The following is a 20,034-nucleotide window of genomic DNA, read 5'->3' on the forward strand; positions in this document are numbered from 1 at the left end:
CATTACTTTGTGAACTGTGAAGTAACATGTTCATTATCTAGTTCCATCCTTTGTTTAGTGATGTAGAGGATCAATGCCTATGACTCTCAGTGTGGGGCACAGAGTAAAATTACATATCTTATTTACTTGTTTTCTTGTTTAATGTATGTTTCCTCTACTGGAATTTAAACTACGTAAGGTGGAGAACTTGATCTACCACTAATGTTATCCTCTGTGCCTAGAATGATGTCTGATACATAGTAGATATTCAACAAATATTTGCTGAAGAAATAAATGATAGGCATTTCATCTATTAATAAATTGATTGATAGATTGATTACTTATTAGTGAACAAAAAATGCAATAACGTGATGAAATTCTTATTCATTCAATATCCTAGGGCAGTGCCTAGCATATAGTAGGCACTCAATAAGTACTTGATGAGTGAAAGAACTGATTCCAATATACTGAAGAACTTTTTTACTGAGTATATTAGTTTTCTAGGGCTTTGTAACAAACTACCACAAACTGAGTGGCTTAAACAACAGAAATCGTTTGTCTCACAGTTATAGAAGCTAGATGTTCAAGATTAAAGTATCAGCAAGGTTGGCTCCTTGTAAGGCTGTGAGAATCTCTTCCATGACTCTCACCCAGCTTCTGATGGTTTCCTGGCAATCTTTGGTGTTCCGTGGCTTATAGAAGCATCAGCCCCAATCTCCGCCGTCATCGTCACCTGATGTTCTCCCTGTGTGCATGTCTGTGTTTAAGTTTCTTCTTTTTATAAGTAGTCATATTGGATTACAGGCCCACTCTACAGCATGACCTCATCTTAATCACATCTTCAGTGACCCTATTCACAAATATATTCATATTCTAAAGAATCGGGGGCCAGAATGTCAACATATGAATTTTAAGGGAACATAATCAACCCATAATACTAAAATAATAGAGATCTTCAGGTAGTAACATTTTGATGGATGACTTCTATTTGGAAAACATCAGCTTCTCAAAATAACATCTAGATTTATGATTCTATATGGAAATTGATGTGGTAATATTAAATAGCATTTACTGTGTTATACCAAGACATATATGTTTATAGAGAGGAAACATAAAGAAAGTCCAAGGGGCATGAAGGTATATGGCATATACTCTTGAATTCTGAGTAGTGTGGTGTCACCAGACAATGGGTTATGTGGGGAAGACTGCTGAGAGGTGCCAAAGGGATTTGTATATGAAGCAAAGGGGCTTGGGGTTTGGACTTCATTACACAGGCCTCCAGCATATAAGCAAAACTTATTGAATGGTAAATGAGTATAGCAAGGATGAATTTTATTGTATGTAAATTATACCCCAGTGAACTCGACCTTTAAAAGAATGAAAACAATAAGTTTGAAGGATGGATTTTGGAGGCTAGCAATTCAGAAGTGTTTGGTGACTTTGGCAAAAAAAAAAAATGGTTTAATTAGAAACACAGCTAGAGAAACCAGATTGTAATGGTTTGAGGAATAAATGGGAGCTTAGGAAGCTTGAAGGTGACACAAAAGAGAGAAAGATAAGGTCTGCAAAAGATGGTTTGTTTGTTAGTTTATTATCATTGTTATTATTGTTACTTTAAATGAAGCCAGCTAAAGCATGTTGGCAGGCAGTAGGAAAATCGAAAACACAAAAGAAAGGAAAAGTAACTGATATAATAAGATCCTGGAGGAGGTTATCAGTGCTAGGCAGAAGGATCTTTGAAATGTTACAGGTGGATTCATTGGTGGCAGAGGTTGAGAGATGGGAAGTGCCATTTGATGGCCTCTGTTTTCTCTATGTAAAAGGAGGCAAGGTTAGTAGCTGAGAGTGAAGAGTAGCGTATGGGTTATAACTAGTTAAATAGAATAATGAATGAAACTGGGGAGTGAAAAAGGAAACTGACTAGGAGCAAATTTTAAAATTGAAAAAGAATTCTGAAACCCAAACTTATGCTGGAAACCATAATTCTGCAGGAGAATCAAGCTGTACAGTTTTGTGCTTTTTCTTCAGCAAGGATCAGCAGCCTGGAAGCTGAGGAGAACATGCATGTGGGTTCATCTGAGCTCTAGAACTAGGTAAATACAGTTGAGAACTGTAGATGAGGGATTTGATGGAGCTGGTGGACATCTCTAAAGTTAACAACAATGGGCATCCAGACTGGTAGAGAAGAAACTGGAAAATAATAGTCTGGGAAAAAAGAGGAAAAAACAAGAAAACCAAAAAGTCAGGGTAAGAAAGTAGAGTACTTGTTTTCTGGAGTCATATGTGTCCCCGTAAGGAGCCCGGCCCTACAATACAAGTCTTATGCCACAAGTCTCAGAGAAACTGCAGAAAGTAGAATGAACACATTATAGGGCATAGACTGGATCCAAAAACATAGCCTGGTGATCAGTGTTTCATTCCTAACTTGCCATTAATTTAAGGCAGCTGTCATTACCACCATTATCACAGAATGCTAATCCTTAGGAAAAGAATGTAAGACTAGAAGAAATACCTGTGCACGTAAGAGCAGAATAAATAGGAACCTCCCATGGGGCAATGGCAATAAACTTGACAAGAAGCAAATTGTTTTATTTTTTGCCTTGGATTCCAAAAGTGTACTGAGGTTTCCCTCAAGGCATGTTCTTTTACTTTTCTTAAGATTATCAGTTTATTCTGTTAGAGAGTCTACAGAGGTGACACTCTTCTTTTGGCCCTTACTCTCCCTTTCTGTGTTTTCTCTTTCTCCTCATTTCCTCCTATCTTTATGGATTGAATATTGTCATATGTCTCAGCAACCGTCCCCAACCCAGTGACCAAATAAAGTATTCCCATTACTTATTATTGGATTTTTTTTAATCCCCAGGAAGACTGGGCTAAGAAGTTAGTTCTTGGTTAGAAAACACTTTTAGGTACTTTGCAGATAACACTGTACCACTAATCCCTCATGCCCTATACATTTAGATGAACCTGGGTGTCTCTCTCTGGTATTCATAAGAAAATCCCTGCTCCTATGGGCCCTGTCTCCATATGTCAGCCTAGCAAAGTAACCAACCATGTTATGCACTGTGAGATACCATGCTCTAGTTATCCTTTACTTGCTTGAGTGGACTGAGATGAACATAATACACAAGGTTTAGTAGTTCCTAAACCCTATGAGAATTCCTAAGCTCCTTCTCTTGATGTTGTCGATACATAAGTTCAAAAAATAGCTTTGGGGGAATTTCAATAAACAACTCTAAATAAGTCCTCTTTCCTTTGCAAATATAAATCCTTTGTAAAATTTTATTTTTTTCCTTTTGTTTTCTATTCCTGATTCTATTATCACTCTAGCAATGCTAAAAACCAGCTGGTTTGGAGATTAATATGACCAGACATACCATAAATTTTTTAAATATCAAAAATCCGTTTATCCTTCTTGGTAAATTGAATATATGTTATATATACACACGTACATACATGCATAAATATGCAGTATGTTATTATGTCTTCTCTAAGTTCTTCTTTTTTTTTGTCTCAGTGTCTCCTAAAATTCTTCCTAAATGCTTTTTTGTTATAATAAAGAGGTAGGAGGAAAAAATCCTGAAGGAATGGAGGAGAAAAGTATATGAAGTGATAGAAGATGGAAAGAGAAAGTACACTATGGAATAAGGGAAACCAATGAGGAGATTGAAAAAGTAGTGATTTTCTTTTCCCTAGTTCCCTTAGACTGCTTTTAGGTATGGTTTTGATATTTCTCTCACCTAATGCCCCCAAATGACCTCTTCCTAGCAATTTCTTCTACAAAAAATATTCCTTTTACTGCCAGAAAATATCTCTAACCTGCAAAGCAGGTTGAAATCTCCTGCCCCAGCATCTAAACATCCTCTCTAGCCTGCCAAACCCCTAACCACCTGACCCAGGGGACTTGGACCCATTGCCGTTGTTAGTCCTACACACCCCCTACTCCATGCCAGCATGGAGAGTGTTAATGGGTGATATAAGTGTGAAAAAACTTAAGCAATAGTTTGGTTTTGCTTTATTAACATTCAAAATATAAATAGGTAAACTACATGTTAAATTCATTAAATTCTTCCTTCACTGTTTAGAAATACGAAAACTGCATTTTTAGAAAAGGGATTGATTGGTGTCATGTACGTATTTGTTCACTTCTGTTGACGCAAGATAATAAGAGTAGTAACATAGAGGTGGAATAATGGTATTTATAATTTCATCACCACTGTTTATATAAGATAAAAATGTCTGAAAAGCAACAGAGAGAACATTTGCTGCTCTGTACATACATTAAATTCTCCCATTTTTGTTTATAAAGCATATGAGGAGGAAAAACAAGTTTAACAAATTGAGGAAGAGTTACTGTTCTTTTTACCATGTCCACTGACATTTACCTAAGGTAGCCAGGTTCAGAAAATAGCAAAATATAGTGAAGAGGGTAATTCCTTATAAAGGAATATAGGGACCAGAAACATGCACTTGGTTAACTGTTCTCTGAGATTGAGATTACTTGAGTGAGATTATGGTCCTCTGTTCAGTGCAGAAATTGTTCTACCCTAGAGAGGAGTGAGTACTAAGTCTGGGAGACCAGTGACTTGTATGTAATTTGCCTGTAATTTGAGATATGTATCTTAGGGGCTGAGGCTGCATTCCCTCTTTCAAAAAAGAAAGGGAAAAAAAATGGTAGTTCAGATCAGATTGTAAGGACTCATTTCAAAAACTTAAATAATTCTGCATAGACTTTTATATTTTCATGGCTGTTTGAGAAAGAAAAGGTAGTTGGGAGTGGAGAAGGGGTTCCTTATCTATATAAAAATTAGCTGAGTTGATAATATAGGTTACAAAGGGTCAAGTCATTCATGAAAGGTTAATGGTGATATTACAGGGCAAATGAATAAAAACAAATAAGGAATGAGGAGAGGAATCATCATGGGCAGGTGGTTATATTTATAACTTGTCTAAAGTGGGCTAATAACGTCTCAGTGATAATAGAGACAGAAACTCTCCAAAATATACATTAGAGTGGAAGGTCCTTGAGGGCAGGAGTAGAATCCAATTGGCAGAGTAATCAATAATAGATTCTGAAAAACTATTTGTTGAATTAATGAATGAATACATAGTATTGGAAATAATTTGTATATTCTCCCCTATCTTAACCTACTCTCAAGATAAGTTCAGAAATTTTATTAGGCTGTCATGGAAGAGTTGATATTTAACAAGGTCACAAAGCAACTAATTTTTATTAATTAGTTACTTTTAATCCCCATTCACATTCCTATTCCTGTCTACACCCATAGGTAAGCATATTTTATTGTCTGTTGGACCAATTTTGCATGAAAATGTTAGGAGATAAAGTCAGACAAGTAGTAAGGGACATACTGTATTGGTCTAACAAACCATAGTAAAGGCTTTAGAATCCCAAGCATCAGTGAGCCTGAAAAAGTCTAATGGGTAGGAGAGTCTTTGAAATCACAACCACCACCCTATTTTTTCAGAATGACCAGATGAGACACTTCAGCCAAAGGCTGGAAGCCTAGATATAAGAGCTGGATTTAGGCTATTTGTTAACTGTGATATTTCTGACCAGTATAAATAAAAATAAACTGTGCTTAACTGGACCTTTGTTCTTTGCCTATTGAGCCAGCTTTACCCATCAGTTTACCCCATTTGGCAGCCTTACCTAAGAGAAGCTTAGGGAGTAGTAGCAAATGTGTTTTTCAGCACACGGAAGACCTTATAGAACATATCTATAAGGTCTCCATTTCCAAAGTGTAGGATTTAAGACACTAAACAAAAATTTTAAATATTAGATAGATGTTCCCTTGTACTAACTGTTCACTGAACTAAGAATTATAGGATACCTGTGTATTTAATAGCATATGCATAAATCACTTTGCAAAGGAAAGAGATGTTAAAAGTTCACATAAGACATATATGATCTCTAACCAAGTCCTTCCAAGGTGAACCAATTTGCTACACTTACTTGTGAGAATGACAGAAATCTGATAGTTTGCCTAAAAGATGGGATATTTAGAAAAAGTCATTTTCTTGTCCATTTATGTCTAAATATTTAAAACTTTGAAGCCATGTTACTAGTAGAACCAAGGGAAATAGCCTAGAATTTTTCTTGTCACTTACAGAGATGACAGACTTACAATATGATGATTCTTTTGAAAACTTCTTACAAGACCTAGAACTTGTCTGGCTCCATTTATCTGGCCAGGATGTATTTCTATGATTTATCCAATGAGATTCTTAGCAGAGCCTCACATTTACTGCATAAGACAATTATATTTATTTTCTCTGCCATGACAAAAACCACTCTATACTATAAACATAACGTTAAAGACGTTAAAGGTTGCTTTTTTTTCTTTTTTTTTTTTTAGCATGTGGACAGAGTCTGTAAAAGCTTTTTTCAGTTTCATCATGTTGACAAGCTGATTCCATTAAATCACCCACCATCATCATGTTCACTTTTTTTTTTCTTTTTTGAAAAGTTAGAAAACAGTGATCATCTTAGAGTTTTCAAGGCATTCCCTTTGGAAAAAATAAATCTGGAAAAACATGAGTCTGTTCCTTCAAATGGAAAAAAGGCCCTTCTCTTGAAGCTATTCAGGATAGGGAAGGAGCTCTCGGTCTTTTACCCCCAGTAAGACCGGATGTTTTTTAAACATTCTGAGTATAGATCAAACTTCTCTACCTCCATGTTTATTATGTATTATTTGCTATTTCAAATGGACACTGCAAGAAGTTAAATGAATGACATGAAAGAGATTTGTTCGAGGATATTTTAGTACTTTGCACCCTCAGATGCAATGCAATTAGATAATATTTTAGGATCACACTGCTGGTTTGAATTAGGGCAGATATACCCTGCTCCTCCCAACACCATGCTTTCCTCACTGAGGGGAAAAAAATCATATGATCATACTGCTGCTGGGTCATTTAAAGCATTGAGTGGATGTGTGAAATGAGAAAAAAAAAAAAAAGCTCAGTATGGGGTTAATTAGCTCTGTGGCATGGTGGGTGGGTCACTTCCTCAGAACCAAATCATGCAGGAGGAACCATGCATGTGCAGACTGACAAAATTAAAAGAAAGCCCATGAACCTTCAGACTCTAGGACAAAAATTGATTGCCTTTGGAAACAAGAAAGGAACGCTTTCATGCAGTGAGTACTTTGGGCTTCACTGGTCAGAGACGAAGGGACTTCCCTTGAAGTGTCGGCTCAGGCCACTGTCGTATACTGAAAATGAATCTATGGTTTGAGAGAGACCTGGCAAATCTGTTACTTTTAAAAATTTACCTCTGCTGACACTTTTTAAAATCATGTCTTTCTCAATTAGTATACTAGCCTTATTTTTGAGGTCTCATCTTGGAAACAACATAATTTCTTCCCCAAAGTACGGGTGAATCCTTCATATTTTCGTAATTGTGTTTCACGGTATTTCACAGACTGCTGTGGGTTCCCTGCCTGCTGAGATTCGTTCAGCTGTGGTTTGGCCTGAAGGGTTCCCACTAGGTTGTTTACAATCTAATCCTTGAAGTGGGAGGTTAAGGAGCAGATAGAAAACATCCTCGATCCCTGGATCATTAATAGGTGAATACAAGAATGCAGATATTTACAAGGAAATCTCACAGGCCAGGATTTCTAGGGCAGAAAGATATTGTGAAAGGCTCCTGGAGCATATGCTGACAAGGAGCCAGGAACCAATGGAAATTATCCATGAGGAAAACACTGACAAATATGTTAATAAAATTTCAGTGCAAACCATTTGGGGTTTCTTATGTTTCTGCCTAAATTACTCTGACTTTAGTAGTAACAGCACTTCATGGAGTATACATAGAGTCACCAAATGTTTATGACTTTTGAGAAGAAGGTGTGTGTATAATGTATGCATTTATAGGTATATATCTTTATTTGAAGTAAAACTATAAGCACAATTGGCTTCTTGAGGTGGGGAGCAAATGACCCCTTTTAGCAGTATACTTGGAAAACTCGAAGCATCTAGGACAGAATTTGCCACCACCACACACACACACACGCGCGCACACACACCCCCCAAATACTTTGCTTATTACCTGTGATAAAAACTGAATTTGGATCTTGTATCAACGGTTAAGAAAATGCATATTCCCCTAAGTAGAGGTATTAAAACAATTAAATGAATATATTTTTAGCAAACTGAGAGCAAGGGTGGGGAGATGGAGAGCTCACTAAGAGTATCCCCAAAGAAGCAGTCCCAGCCACATTTCTGTTTCTTCAACTGCCTGATGACAGGAATGTGGATGTGGAAATAAATAGGACTAAAAGGTGAGGGAAGCAGAGAGTAAGTTTTGCTAATTCTAACAACCTATGTTATCAGCTTATTCCACAGCTTTTCAAAATTCAAGTTGCTGGTTAACTTGACTCCTTTGCTGTTCCGTTCATTCCGTTCATTATGAAACAGCATAAGCAATGGCTACATACACTAACCATTATCCTAGTTAGGTTGTCAAAGTTAGCTTAATGCCGACTTTATTTTCTGTAGTCACACTGAACAAAACGTTTCTTTTGAAAGGTCTTAGTTAGACCTCTGCCCTCCCAACTCCTGATCACAGTAGTAACCAACCTCAAGAAGTCATTAGTGAAGACTGGAACAATATCCTGTAACAAGTCAGCTATGAAGAAATTGGCATAGTTTGTCTCTTTGATTCATGTTCTTATGGAAATAATGGATTGCAAAATAAAACTACATTTCTTTCTCTCTCAAATTCATTTTTTCACTGGATCTTCTTTGCAAGTTACATTGGAATGAAGATTTTATTTTTGTTTTTCTTAACAAAGTTCGAATAACACTCAAAGGCTTTAAAAGCCAAAGTCCATCTTTAGATATAGCTTTCTTCTATAATGTACTGCCAGTTTCTTATGTATGTGTATTTTTACCTTCCTGATGCCTTCGCCTGTTGATTGGTACATGTTAGTGCTTTGCTTATAAGAGTTGGGCAATAGTTCAGTGATCCAGTCCAAATCTGGGCCATAGATAGAATGGACTCATCTTCTATTTAAGAAAAGTGGCAAACTGCTTTAAATGAATTTGGTTCAGACAAGGTCATTGGAGCTGTTCATCTAACCCTGTGCTGTATGTAATGGACGCTTCTGCTGAGCTCCAAAGCTACAAGGTAAAGAGACAAAGAAAGCCACTAACTTGCCACCCCTGTTAGACCTTATCTGTGAGTCTGTTTTTAGATTTACATTTTTAATCATATGGGGCACATTTTGGTCATTTAAAGGAATTGTTTATTGATTCTCCCGTTGTCTTTGAAGATAGTCCAGGAAATAATAGTGATTTCATATATTACTTTCCGGACCTTTAAAAAACTTTTTCTTTAATTGGAAATTGAGTTTATATACATATTCAATAAGAGGTTTATGAAATATTCAGCAAATTTCTTAGACATTAAAGAATTGTTAGACTGTTTTACTCTAGCTAATCACTATGTTAAAACTTTAGTAAATTTGGGTACATTTTTGCCAATTTTATTTGTTATATGCAGTTAGCAAATTGAATCAAAAGTGTAAGAACCATATATTACTATTTTGAATTTAATAACTTACCAACTCTCTGTATTGCTTATTTCTCTTTAAAGTGTAGAATGTATTTTACTCAACTGTATGGTGATTCTGTATAATTTTTAGGGTTAACATTTTATAGAATTTTATGGAATCATACAGAGTTAAACAAGACTAGAAAAGTTATTGAATTCATTCTCCTGACTGGAGGCAGAGCTGCATTTATTTTATCCAAAATAGACGAAGATTTTTCCTATTTTAAGAGAGTCAGGAAGAAAGAAATTTCAGAACTGCTCTTAGCAATCTATTTGATTATTTACCACTTGCATATTTAGAATGTTCATCTTTAAGTCTAAAATTCTGCACTGGACGGTTTAATGTCATTTTGCCCTAGGACAAAAATGCTGATCATTATCCTCTTTGTAACAACTTTTCTTATAGTCAAAAAACTATAAAGACACACTTCAGCTCTTTCTTCCCTAAGCTAAATTATCCCAGTTTTTTAAACATTTACTTTTGTTTTTATAGCTCTTTCTATACCTGAGTGGCAAAGGGCACTATTTTTAAAAGCTCTGTCATATATGATGCCTCTTAGAGAGGCACTGCATATTTTAATTTCACTGTGCTGATGTGGAAACAGCCACAACTTTTTCATTATATGCTGATGGACAGGGCATTTGTGTTCATTTAACCTTGAGGTTTAAACTTGTTCCCGAAAAAGTAACTGACTCATAGCATTGGCCAGACCCAGGAATAAAGAGCATCAGTTTTCCTAATCTTCAAGCTCATCTTGCCCCCACTCCTAAAATGCACTAAAATTAACTTTTCCTTGACCTCTCTCTGGTGCTATTTATTTACTGATTTAACAACTTTCTTCTGTCATCTCTGCCTCCTAAAATAGATGGACAGCATTTATTCAACAAACATTGGAGTGTCGTGCTGTGTTTCACACACTATGCTAGGCTTGGGAGATTAAAGTGTGAACTGTTAGCTGACTCAGGGACATAAATGTCCCAGGCCATGTTCAGAAAGGAGCAAATAGTCTGTCACCATATATAAAGAAGTAGTGGTGGGAAAATTTTTCTTAAAACTAGAGAGGTGGGCCCGAGCCAGACTGTGAAAGGTCTTGGAGGCTCTTAAACAAATAGTTGGTAGTGACAAGTCTAAATGATTAGACCACATGATAGCAGTGCCACACCTTTCCAGCATCCCTTAAGGAGATAAGCTTACTGTAAGTCAAAGATCCTGGTACGTCAATCCATTTGGAATTTACAGAGCTGCAATTTCAGTAGTTTAAGATATAGAAGAGAAGGTTCTTTGGAATCAGATTGTAAAGGGTTCCTGAATGTCATCATGCTAAGGAATTGTATCTATTTTAGCAGCAATAAAAAACCATCCTAAATGTATTAAACAAATTCGGTCCTTGCCACCCCTCCCAGCACTACTGCTTTCATTTCATTCTAGTCTCTCAGACCCTATCCCCAAAAGCATCAAGAAGGAACAGGGAGACTCACATGGGGTGGGATGGAGTGTTACATTGTATCTTGGCAATGTCTCAGGCGCAGAAGCAGTCCCAGACCTAATTGCTGAACTTTAAAATCTTCTCTTTATTGATTATAACCTTATTTCATCATCAAAATTTTGAAGACTGGCCATTTTTTAGGATTGTTATCATAGCATCTTAAGAAAAAGAGACCTCAGTATCATTCTCTTATTGTTCTTCTTGAGATGGATCCAAAATAATGTGGGTTTTGGAAAGCAGACCCCAAGATATGTATGACCATTTATGGCATTTATAGTCTCCTTCTTCCTGACCAAAAGAAATGAAAATACATCAAGAATCTGGCCTGCAGGAAACCCCAAAGTATCTAGAGAGTGATGGCACAGGTTCTGTATGCACATATAAATACCCTTGCATCTGGCTTTATCTTGTAAACCTTTTGCCAAATAGAAAACAGAGAATTAAAAACTCCAAATTCAGAATGCATGAAATATCATTAAATCTAGTACAAATTTTTTTGAATCTGTCAGATAAAGGAAATCATGTATCCAGAGTAGAGATGGAATATCAGTTGACAGGCACTTAATTTTGAGAGACATGTAAATCTAAAAATCTAATAGTGCCTCATCCTTTGAAAACACTGGAAACCAGAAAGGTATTAAGAAAATCAATAAGGTAAAAATCATCATCCTACTATTTGGAATGACTCCCACATAAGAATTAATTAATGCAATACTTCTAGAACATTAAAGGGATGTTAAAACATTATCTCTACACATAGAAAACAAACATATACACCCATCTAACTTTTAGACAGAGTAGTTAAAGAAAAAAGATTGGAAATATTAATTAAGATTGGAAATAAGAGGTCATTTCTGTCCTGTTGTCACACCATTTACCCTCTTCAGCTAGAAGGGTAAGTGTTGAACTTCAGTTCATCCAAATTCCTCAGCTCTGTCATCAATGCAGTGACACATTCTAATTTTCTGACTCATTTGTGATGAATAATCTCTCCCTTTTCTATTCACAGTGCTGAAAGTAACCAATTTTTGTGTGAGTTATGATTACTTATTTTCCCTTTTTTTATTGCACTATTATTGTTTTCTCTTAGCAGAATTTGTCTCACTCCTTATCACCCAGTGTGAATCTCATGTTCAGAAAAGCCCATGGACAGTAATAGTGCCTAGGATTGGAGTTAGTCAAGAGGAATGAGAGTCTGACGACCCAGATTCCGTTTTTAACCCAGCCAGATACCTCAGCTGGCAAGTGGTTCAGCTTCCTCACCATAAAATGGGTATAATAATAGCTTTCCCTTACCACTGTGAAATATTTAGAATGCAAATCAAGCCAAACCTGTCTCCTTCCAAAGAGAAGCTTAAACTAGCCTGCGTAATCCTGAATGAGCCCAGATTCAAGGGGAAACATAAAGTGGGAAACACCTAAAGGTAGTGTAATTTAGTGGTTAAAAATATGTAGACTTTGGAATGGCACACACTTATTCAGATGCCAGCAGCTGTATGATCTGAGCTAAGTTTCCTAATTTCTCAGATTTCCCTTTTTTCTGTAGTAAATTGGAAGTAACAGTATTTTCTCTTGTAGTGGGGATTAAATGATATGCTGTTAACCATGCTTCTCAAACTGTTCCACTTGGGTGATCCTCAAATTAGAGTGAGTGATCCAATACTAAGGGTGCCCGCCAGGACATTGCTTGAAGTCGTCTGCCACAAACAAGACTTTTCAGTGAAGTCTCAGGTTTCACCCAAAAAATATATATACAAATTTTGCTTTCAGTGCCTCAATATATTCTTGTTTGTTTCACTCAACCAGAAGTTCCATGAGGACAAGAACAGTATCTGTTTTCTTGTTTGTATAACATCGAATAAATAGTTATTGGATAAATGAATACGTGTACAAATAAGAGTTTAAATTACTTGCCCACAAGGAATACTGACCCTCCAGGAAGACAGCTATGTATTTATTATTTATTTTGTGGCTTTTTCTACTCCCGTTACACTGCTCACATTCCTGGGTATACTCATATCCAAATTTGAGAAGGATTTATTTTTCAAAGTATCTGAAGGACTCAGTAAATAGTGACTCTTATTATCATTATCATCTCTCTGCTCAGTACTCCTCTACTCCATTGTTGCCAAGGCTTTGTAGACTTTTTTTAAAAAGAAATTATAAAGGACTAGGAAGGTAGGAGTCTGGCAGGCCTCCAAAGAAGCCTGTGTGGCTCTAACCACATACCCTTACCCACTTAGAACTCTCTTTTTTATACATTTTCTTTGCTCCTGGCTTTAGTTTATAGTGTTTCATTAAAACTCTCTAGAGATGAGTAGCTATGGGATTGAAAGAGGGTTTTCTCCCCTCTCTGCCTGGGCCAGGGGTTCCTAACCTGGGATTCATGAATGGCCTTCATAGAGTCTAGGAGTTCCTTGAAACTTGGTGTTTTTGAGAAGTTATCTGGAGAAAGATTCTCATAGGGATCTGTATCACTTCAAAATCTTGAAAACCACTGCTGTAGAACTTTATGTAAACTACACTAGAATTGACTTCAAAGTTACAATTAATAATATTTTTGATTCTTTGAGATTGATACCATATTATAATTTCAACTCATTAATTATATGATGAAGATTAAACTTCACCCCTCATCATCTCCCTCTCTCTGCTCATCCCCCACCCTCCACCCTGATGTTTTAATGTCCTGAATTACTTGGGCTTTACAGTTTTATACTCTGCTAGATATATTTATGCTTTGAACCAAGTGTGCTTAATGCAAATATTTTTAATCCTCTGTGAAACCATTATAGATAATTCTTTGCATTTCAGATAAAAACAACTTATAGACATATAAGGTGAAGATCACTTAAGTGGAAAGAGCATGTATCAATGAAATAGCAATTTGAATTGAGCAAATATAAATCTATGTAGATTATAACATATTCTCAGAATTACATAGCAGATTATAATTCAGTCAAGAAGTAGGCATCTTTAGATGCCCATGAACATTTATGAATTGTGTAAGAACTCTGAGATTAAATTTTTAGCCATAGTGTTAAGTTTGGGATCAATATTATCATTTTATATTAACATATAAGTACAACAATTATATCCAATAAAAACTTTCCATTTAACTTGGCTTTAATTTGCTTTAGACTGTGACATACACACTGTGATTTTTCTCTCCATTTTGGATTCCTATCATTGACAGCCAGCCTGTGTGTCATTTGACATCCAGGAAAGATAGTTTTTCTCTCCAGACCTTGGATGTATTAGCCAATTTGGGTACAATTTACAATGATCTCTTTTGAGCACATCAAAAATTTAATTTTGACTAATTTTATTAATAAATGCTCATTGAAATTTAGAAAAGAAAGTTATGTGCTTAGATATAAGAACACAAACACTAGGTATAGTTTTAAAAGAGCATAATATTGTTGAGAGTTATTGGGTTTATAACATGCAACAGAAAAATAATCATTGAACATATTTCATAGAAAATTGCTAATATTTTCTTCTTCTCCCCAAAGGTTAGAAAAGACAGCAAGTCCAAAAAAGGAAGAGGGAAAGAAAGAAAGAGAGAGGAATGTGGGAAAGGAGAGAGGGAAGGGAAGGAAGAAGGGAGAGAGGGAGGGAGGAAAATGGTAAGAAAATAGGTCCCAGTGCCATAGTCTAATATCCTGGCTTGTAGAGAAGACTAGAATATAGCAAAACTTAGAGCTTTAAAATCTTTGAAGACTAGTCAGTCTTTTATATATATATTTCAAATTTGTATGTACTTTCAATGAATCATACATAATCTAATTATCTTGCTTAAAATTTTCATTAAACTCATCAATTTTGTGAAACAATTTTAAAGCACTGGAGATCTTCAACCTCCCTTGTGTTAGCATGTATAATGATCCAGGCTGGAGATTTTCATCTTAGCTCGTCTTGTCACCATCCTTCACACCTGCATGCACTTGAGCGAGGTTTCACATTGACCACAAAGGGAAATCATTTCTCTGAAGAAATCTGTACAATAGTGCAATTGTCACAAAAACTTTCCAGGAAAGGAGATGTCTTTAATTGCTGGTTTTCTGCTTTAGCCTTTTCAGTCCAAAGATACTTAATCATGTCCTTCTACTTGATCTCCTTTAGTGAAGTTTGTTTTGCATATTTCTGGAGGCCTTATGTGAAGTTGTTAAAATCATGGTGTCGGACAGGCAAGATTGAATCAGCCTGTATTAAATCCTTGATATGTTTTAGTGGGCTCGAGGTAGAGGGACCTGCTTTGTTTTCTCAGAATCTTTTTTTGGTTTATTAATTTCTCATGGGTCTCCCCCTACTTCAGTTTTATTCTTCTAAGAGAAGTTATCAAAACACTGATGGGTCTGGGCGTGGCGGCTCACGCCTGTAATTCCAGCACTTTGGGAGGTCAAGGTGGGTGGATCACCTGAGTTCAGAAGTTCGAGACCAGCCTGGTCAATATGGCAAACCCCATTTCTACTAAAAATACAAAAATTAGCTGGGCATGGTGGCACACGCCCGTAGTTCCAGCTACTCGGGAGGCTGAAGCAGGAGAATCACTTAAACTCAGGAGGCAGAGGTTGCAGTGAGCTGAGATCGTGCCACTGCACTCCAGCCTGGGTAACAGAGGGCGAGTCCCTCTCCAACAACAACAACAACAAAAAAGCACAAGGATGGGCAGACCGGTCCTACAATAGCTTTTTTTGGCCTGTGATTTTTTTTTTTTTTTTTTTTTTTTAACAGAGTCTTGTTCTTGTCACCCAGGCTGGAGTGCAGTGGCACGATCTGGGCTCACTGCAACCTCCACCTTCCAGGTTCAAGCAGTTCTCCTGCCTCAGGCTTCCGAGTAGCTGGGATTACAGGCACCCGCCACCATGCCCGGCTAATTTTTGTAGTTTTAATAGAAACAGGATTTCACCATGTTGGCCAGGCTGGTCTCGAACTCCTGACCTCAAGTGGTCCACCCCCCTGGCCTCCCAAAGTGCTGGGATTTATAGGCACGAGCCACCGCGCCTGGCCTGGCTTGTGATTTAAAGAGTGAAATATCAGATTTTAAACACAGAACAATAAAACTGTTAGGGTCAGCTCCTCCAAAATCTGAAATTTTCATCACCAAACAGTGATGTGTTTGGTGGGACAGATGATTTGTTTAAAATCACTTTACAGATTATTTTCCACCATAGAGGGGACTTTCTAGGCTGGTGATAAGGAGTAGAGGCAGTTTTAGAAGGCAAGCCCAGGGCAAACTTAGGACTGAGTTCTTAGCAACACACGAATGTATTGAATTTCTTCGTAGGAACTTCTGGACATTAAACATACTAAATATACCTTAAAAGAGACAAAGTTCATCAGGGTTTGACTCATCTTTGTCAAAATTAGCTAAAATTGATCATGTACTATATAGTAAAGTTTTTACCTATTCTAATCAGTGCTGCCCAATAGAAATGTCTACAATAATAGAAATATTTTCTATCTCTGCTATCCAGTAAGGCAGCACCAGCCACATGTGGGTATCGAGCACTTGAAATGCAGCTGCCAAGACTGAGGAACTAAATGTTTAGCTTTTTATTAAATGTTAAATAATTTAAATTTAAAAAGACAAATGTGGCTAGTGCTATTGTATTATATGGTAACATAGCTCTACCAAATCCTATTGAGAGGTGACAATGTGCTAGCAGTCCTCACAGCGCCTCCTCGGCCTCGCCATCCACCGGCGGCGCTTGAGGAGCCCTTCAGCCCGCCACAGCACCGTGGGAGCCCCTCTCTGGGCTGGCTGAGGCCGGAGCCGCCTCCTTCTGCTTGCGGGGAGGCGTGGAGGGAGAGGCGCCGGCGGGAACTGGGGCTGCGCGCGGCGCTCGCGGGACAGTGTGAGTTCCGGCGGGCGCGGGCGCGGGCGCGGGCTCGGGCTCGGCGAGCCTAGCACACTGAGCCGCTGGCCGACGCCGCCGGCCTAGAACAGTGAGGGGCTTAGCACCCGGGCCAGCAGCTGCGGAGGTTGCGCCTGGTCCCCCAGCAGTGCCGGCCCGCGGACGCTGCACTCAAATTTTCACCCGGTTTAGCTGCCTCCCTGCGGGGCAGGGCTGGGATCTGCAGCCCGCCATGTCTGAGCTCCTCCCCTGCGGTGGGCTACCGCGCGGCCTGAGCCTCCCGGAGGGGCGCCGACCCCCGCTCCGTGGCGCCCGGTCCCATCGATAGCCCAAGGGCTGAGAAGTGCAGGCGCGGCTCGGGACTGGCGGGCAGCTCCGCCTGCAGCCCTGGTGCAGGATCCACTGGGTGAAGCCAGCTGGGCTCCTGAACTGGATGGGGACTTGAAGACCTTTTCTATCTAGCCAGAGGATCGTATGTGCACCAATCAGCACTCTGTATCTAGCTAACCTAGTGTGGACTTGGAGAACTTTTCCGTGTAGCGTTCTGTGTCTAGCTCAAGGATTGTAAATGCACCAATCAGCACTGTGTCTAGCTCAGGGTTTGTGAATACACCAATAGGTACTCTGTATCTAGCTAACCTAGTGGGGACTTGGAGAACTTTTCCGGTTAGCACTCTGTCCAGCTCAAGGATTGTAAACACACCAATCAACACTCTGTCAAACGGACCAATCAGCTCTCTGTAAAAGAGACCAATCAGCTCTCTGTAAAATGGACCAATCAGCAGGATGTGGGTGGGGTCAGATAAGGGAATAAAAGCAGGCTGCCTGAGCCAGCAGTGGAAACCGGTTAGAGTGCCCTTCCACGTCGGGGAAGCTTTGTTCTTTCGTGCTTTGCAGTAAGTTTTGCTGCTGCTCACTGTTTGGGTCCACGCTGCCTTTATGAGCTGTAACACTCACCGCGAGGGTCTGTGGGTTCATTCTTGAGGTCAGTGAGACCGAGAACCCACCAATTCCAGACACACTGTATGATAGATAATTGGAAAAAAATTGACAAAGAAAGGTCTTTGCACTCCTTGTGCTGGGAAGTATTGTCTTGGTCATCATAGCTGGGGGTGTTTTATAAAGTTTTTGTAAAGCTGGATCTCCTTTATTTTGAGGCTAGAAGTGACGAAATAGGCTCCTTTAGGAACAACCAGTCTCATCTATACCTAGATTTGCTTGCTTTCTTCCCACTATATCATTTTGCTTTTATATATTGGTTTTGCATAATATATAGATTTGCTTTTAATTCCTTATTTTTTCTTTGATTTTCAGATCTTTGACCATCAGTCTGTGACTTGCCCCTTCTCTTTACGTAAGTAAAAGTGATTTATTTACCTTTAAAAAAAAAAGCGTTAGGTTTAGAAAATTGTGGTCTTCATTGGCATATTTCCTAGTTGATTTTGTTGTGGTTTCTAGTGCTTCTGTAGTGTGTATTAGTTTCTTTTGAGTTTGGAGTCTATGCTGTTGGTGGTTGCTAACCATGAGGGTGCAGAAAATACCAGCAGCCCAGACACTGTACTTCTATAAAGGCTGCCCTTTACTTGGCTGCAGCTGCTGTTTGCAAAAGTCACTGCTCTTTTAAAGTATAGCTTGTATTATTCAGCCAAATACCAGCAACAGTTGGGCTTTTGCTCCCCTGTCAATCATTGGGCAATTATGTATTCTTCAGTTATGTACCCATCCGTACGTCCAGTAGTTTTTAATTTTAACTTCTAGATCAGAGCTTTCATTTATTGACAAAATTTCTAATATCCCTTTACTAAGTACAAGACTGTAAAGTAAATAGGCTAAACTTTTGTGCAAAATTTTGAAGTCTACAGGAGAAAAAAAAAAAAAAAATCCCAGATTCACATGTGCCAGAAGGTTTATAAAGGTACCACTCTTTTTTAGAAAAGATGGAAAGGCATTTGGGGGAAAAAAAGACCATTTGATTTTATATGAAAAAAAGGGAACGTTAATTATTTAAAGTTCAAACCAGGCTGCATTGAATGGGTTTAAATAAATTTCATTTTGAACTGCTTGAAAGAGATTTTAGGCCAGTGAATGGAAATAATCAAAGTCACTTATAAGAGACACCACCCAAGAGATCTACAGGTAGTGATAGTCACCTAATGTGATAAATAGTTACCGATATCCTCTGGCTGCTTCCCACTCTCAGGTGAGCACTGTCCCTTATTCACATTATATATTGCTTCACTGCTCCTCACTCCAAGGTGTTGCTTGTATTGTAATCATTTGCACAGAATGGAGGTTCCCATGGCTATTTTGTTTGTGCATGCCTTCCACTAACATTCCTAGAAGATAGTGGCAAATGTATTTAGGGAGGCAGAATCCTCCAAAGGATGCTAAGGCTAAAGTGTAACGTGACAGTTTATTTGACAGAGAAAGGCGATTGATTAAACTCCCGAAAGACTGGAGCTGTGTATAATGCATTTATACAACAGGGATGGGTCCTACCTGCCCCTGACAAGTCTTGTTATTCTCTATTTCAGTGTTGATAGAGTGGGTCTGTTAATGCTTTGGAGGATGTCAATATGCATGCTTATGGTTACCACTTTATATCTGCACAGCCGTCCCCTCAGTTACCTAGCACTGCATATTTCTAGTCCTCTGACTGGCAAATCATTTTTGTTACAGTTCTTTTGTGTAAAAACAGTTCACATAATAGCTCTGTGTTAGACAAGGCATTAATCCTCACATCACCGGGATGAGTCAGCACAGTGCACTCCTGCCCGCACGGCTCAGCTATTGTGACGTCAGTGCTATAGGGCGAGCCTCAGACACAAGCAGTACAGGGGACCTGTGTCACCAATTAGGAATCAAGGGGGAGACTTTTGAGATAAAAAGTGTTGTTGAAAGCCTGTCTCTGTCTCATAGGAAAATGCAAATCTGGTTCTATGCTACATCAATCATCAGTCACGTAGCTTCTAGAAATACATTATTTTTTAACTACACATAAGGCTGGGGGAGTGACCTGTAATGAGAAGATAATCCGTTCGTATACCCATGACCTTGTCCCATCCCTGGGCCAGGCTTCATATTTGCTTGGCTTGTTCCAAATCTTGAAGCTGCTGTCATATCAGCAGGG

At 38.3% G+C, this 20,034-nt stretch overlaps 1 protein-coding gene across 35 annotated transcripts in view; it reads left to right on the forward strand.

Moving 5' to 3' along the window:
- ZBTB20 (zinc finger and BTB domain containing 20) overlaps positions 1–20,034 on the forward strand; it is an 811,121-nt gene that overhangs the window by 626,453 nt on the left and 164,634 nt on the right. For 34 of the 35 annotated variants that reach the window (XM_050781935.1, XM_050781939.1, XM_050781938.1 and 31 more), the window contains one exon: positions 18,219–18,258. The gene's annotated coding sequence lies outside the window, so the exon portion shown is untranslated. Of the gene's footprint in view, positions 1–17,326; positions 17,801–18,218; positions 18,259–20,034 lie in introns of those variants that run through there. The other variant, XM_050781958.1, reaches the window with a different exon arrangement.

This window comes from Macaca thibetana, chromosome 2 (assembly GCF_024542745.1).
Source record: "Macaca thibetana thibetana isolate TM-01 chromosome 2, ASM2454274v1, whole genome shotgun sequence".
Lineage (NCBI taxonomy): Eukaryota > Metazoa > Chordata > Mammalia > Primates > Cercopithecidae > Macaca > Macaca thibetana.